Here is a 4,307-nt window from a genome sequence, read left to right as displayed (position 1 = left end):
GTTTTTTGAGACAGGGTTTCTCTGTGGCTTTGGAGCCTGTCCTGGAACTCGCTCTGTAGACCAGGCTGACATATAGGTATTTTTATTTTAAATATCTAACTTGATGCAGTGGCCTATACCTTTAATTCCAGCACCCAGGCAACAGAGCCAGGAGGACCTCTGTGGTTGCAGGCCAGCTTGGTCTACACTGTGAGATCCTGTCTGACGGAAACAAAGACAACTTTTTTTTTTTTAGAAAAAAATTTTTAGAACCTGGCTTCTTGACACTAGCTCTCCCCAGGTCCTGGGTACCCACAGTCCTGCCTTCACTGGAACCAAGGGGCCTTGCTAGGTGACAGACACTCTGTCTCACACCTTGAGTGAGACCCTGACCCCTCTGTCCTCCTCAGGGAAGGGGTTACATTCTCATTTCACCATAATCTAGAAAGAAGGGGAACCACCTAGGTCCCCTGAAGCCTGGGACTGCTAAGAACCCCTGGCCCACTCACTGCTTTGAGGCCAGTTCCTTGGATTCTCAGGATCTGGCCAGCCCTCCTCAGCTTCCTCCTCCCTGATGTCAGCCTGCAGAGCTAGGGACACTTGAGGCAGTCCAAAGGCCATTCCTGGGCCCCTGGCCTGGGTGACAAGCAGCCTCTGCCGCCTGCTTGCTGATAGGCCACACGCCTGTTCTAAGCCTGCATGCGATGCCGTCTAAGCCAGGGCAGACCCGGCTGCTATTTTGGGGTCTTCTTTCAACTATTTTGGCAAAGACCAAATGGCAGCCTCCTTTAAAATAGCTGCTCCGAGCACAGGGGTCACTCCCCGGGAACCAGGTTGCCCAGGCCGGATGGCTTCTCAGCCGCTCATTTGAGTTAAATACAGACCCGGCATTTGGAGCTCTGAGCCACTCATGGAAATCCTAACAGCAAAACCTTTGCAAACCAAAATAAAGCCTTGCTGGCTCTGATAGCTCTCAGAGGAGGCTTGGCCATACAGATGCTCCTGTGTCCTTGGGAAACCACGGGGGGGGGCAGCTGGAGGAGGTGTCCAGAATATAAGGAGACTTGTCTCTGGCCTACGAGTTGATGACATGTGTGGGCCCCTTGCGTAGTTCTGGGAACAAATATGTCTTGTTCAGAGATGGACCAGGACCCCCTGAGATCAGGGAGTCCTAGAAAGAGCAAGCCAGGCTCCCCCAAGGCACCATCACTCCAACTAAGGCTGTAGAATTTGCTAAAATGTCAATCACTGCTGACATCACTGGTCCTGGACACTACCCATCTGTCCCCTAGGCTGCCTCCTTTAGTGAAGATAGTGGCATGGTCCATGATGCTCTCTTCCTTATATTCTGGCCCTTTCATGATCTGTCCACACATGTGGGACTGATCTAGGGCAAGCATGAGCTCTTGGAGTCCTGCTTGAGCTCTGTGAACCTCCAAAAGGCCCCCAGGGTGTCAGTGGGTTGGGACAGCCACCTACCCACGAGGAGGCCTGAGATCATTGTCTTTTGTGTCTTGGGCCTGCTATGGTATCAGGCCAAGAATTTGGGGAACATTTGACTCAACGTTCCCTTAGCCATTCAGCAAAAGTTGGCTGTTCCGCTATTTATTTAATTTTAAGAATTTATTTCATTATTTTTATTTATAGTCTATGTGTGTGCATTTGTGTGGGTATATGTGTACATGTGCACTTGTGTTCAGCTGCCTGCACAGGCCAGAAGGTGTTGGATTCCCTGGATACGGAGTTACAGGTCATTGAGCTGTTCAACCTTGGTGCTAGGAACTCTTGGCCCTTTTAACCATGGAGCCTCTCTCCAGCACCTCCCTAGCCCAGCTTCTCAATTTAAAGACAGAGTCTCAAGTAGCCCAGGCAGGATGGCGTTGACCTGATCCTTGTGCCTCCACCTCCAGAGTGTTCAGATGAAAACTGTGTGTCCCTCCACGCTGAGCTTTGCCTGCCTCTAACAGATTATAGAGGAATTGTTGAAAGTGAACAGGGAAACCAAGGCACACTGAGACTGGGTACAGGCAAACTACACTAACACCGTGTCAGCCAATAATATGTGTTGCTGGCACAGGAAGGCCAACCAGGCTTAGATCTGCAATCTCAGCCTCACAAAACTGAGGCAGAAGGATCACTGTGAGTTCATGGCCAGCCTAGGATGCCAGTGAAACCCTGTCTCGAAACAAACAAACAAACAAACAAACAAACAAACAAAAAGACATGTACTTTCTTCTCCTACCCAGCGTGTCACCCAGAATCCTGCAGACCCTCTGGGGTGGGGGGGTCTGGGGCTCGAAAGGCAAACCCTGTTGGTGCTCCTTTGCTCTGCAGGGATCAGGGAGGCAGCAAGAGCAGGTCAGTCATCAGCCACCCAGGCAGCTTGTGGGGACCAAGCTGTGGCCTCTAGCCTGACCACACTGGGGACAAAGTGCTGAGACCCTGGCCAGGCCCTGCCTGGGTCTTGGCACTGGCTGCCACCTTCTTTACATTGCATCTTCTTGTCCCTTGGTTCTCAGCCTGGATGTTGACCTCCCACACATGTGCATCTGAGCATCATCTGTTGTCCCTGCGATGTCACTCGGGCACCATGATGGAATCTGCATGGTACAGTTGTTTTACCTCTCTTGTTAATGTCAAGATGGTGTGGGCCACACTGCTCTGGCCTTCCCTCTCAGGGGTTCACGGAGTTGGTGCTTAGGGGAGGGGAGGGAGCAGAGTAGGAGTGGGTGGATATTGTGTGCAACAGCATGTGGGCCTTCCCCACTGTAGCGAGTCCTTTTCTGTTCCACCAGCCAACTCCCAAATAACGACACAGAGACTTATTAATTCTGAAAGCTCGGCCTATATCTTAGGCTCTTTCTTAACTAGCTCTTATAACTTAAATTAACCCATTTATATATTAATCTACATCTCACATGCCTTTATCTCTCTTCCATCTTATACCTCCTGTTTCCTCTCTGTGTCTTCTGGCTTCTCCTGTGTGCCTAGATTCCTCCTCCTCCTTTCTCTCCCTGCCTGGAAGTCCCGCCTATACCTCCTGCCTATTTATTGACTGTTCAGCTTTTTATTATACCATTCACAGCAATACATTTTCACACAATGTGCAAATATAATATTTCCCCTTTTTGTCTAAAGAAAAAGTTTTAACGCTAACATAGTAAAACTATATATGATAAGAACAATTATCAGCTAAGAATTACATTTACAATGTCCAGGCCATCTTCTATTTGGCAAACTTAGAGAAAATATTTTACTTTTTATCCTATCTTAGTGAGTCAAAAGTTTTGTACCTAATTTACTTTCTATCCTAACTTGTATTACTATCTTTTTAGATCTTAAAATATTTTTTAGACAAACAACTTAATCTTTTATGTCTCCTCTTTTATGTCACAAAAATACCTCTTTTGTGAGTTTCTTTTCTGAATTTGGTAACAAGGAAAACTGTAACTGTAACAATCTAGTTTTTAACTGATCCAAAACTAGAGAAGGATACAATATTACTTGTGTAAACAGGAAGTGAAGAGTAAATAACTTTCAAAACTATAGAAACAACAGAAACAGCATCTTTAGGGCTTCCTGAGAAAACTGGGATAATGGTCAAGTCCTGGGAGAACTAGCTGTATTTTTTTGGTTAGTCTCTGTGTGATGGGAAAGAGTATAACTTATCTGAAGTCTGGCTGGAGTAGTCTGTGAGGCTGGATCATCTCAGCTAGCAGCTTTGAAGTTGTTCTGGATGCAGAATTTTGAGGAAACTGCAACAGAGGCCTTCTGAGAGGCGGAATCACCTGGGCTACTTGTCTTCATTGGTGTCTGGTTCTTTTTTTTCTTCTGAAAACACATAAACTTTTAAAGGTAACATACATATCTACATTAATACAGTATGGAATGTATGGTGATTTTTTTTGTTCTATGTTTGCGCAGGTAAAATGCATCTGTCAACTTTATAAGTCCTTTTGAACTATATAACCAAACTATAATATAAATCTCTGTGCATGCCATATGAAAAGATGACATCTAACAGTAAATCATGAGGACTCTGAAACCAACAAGATTTATCATGTCTCATCCAGTCTCAGAGCTGTTCCCATGTAGAGAGATCAGCATATATGTCGTTTGTCCTGTAGTCTTCCTTGGATTTTTAGTTCATGTCTGTAGCCAAGATTTTTAGGAGGTCTCCCCCAATCAAATCTGATCTTCATTAATCTTGAAGAGAACTGTAACTTTTTGTTTCCTTTGGAAATAAAGTCATAACCTCTCCCCCAGTGCAATATATATTTTGATTTTCATTTTGAAGTTAAGACCTTTTTTTTTTTTTTTTTTTTTTT

The sequence above is a fragment of the Microtus ochrogaster genome, chromosome 8 (genome assembly GCF_000317375.1).
Source record: "Microtus ochrogaster isolate Prairie Vole_2 chromosome 8, MicOch1.0, whole genome shotgun sequence".
NCBI classification, from domain to species: domain Eukaryota; kingdom Metazoa; phylum Chordata; class Mammalia; order Rodentia; family Cricetidae; genus Microtus; species Microtus ochrogaster.
The sequence above is the reverse complement of the archived record's forward strand: the minus strand, read 5'-3'. Positions refer to the sequence as shown.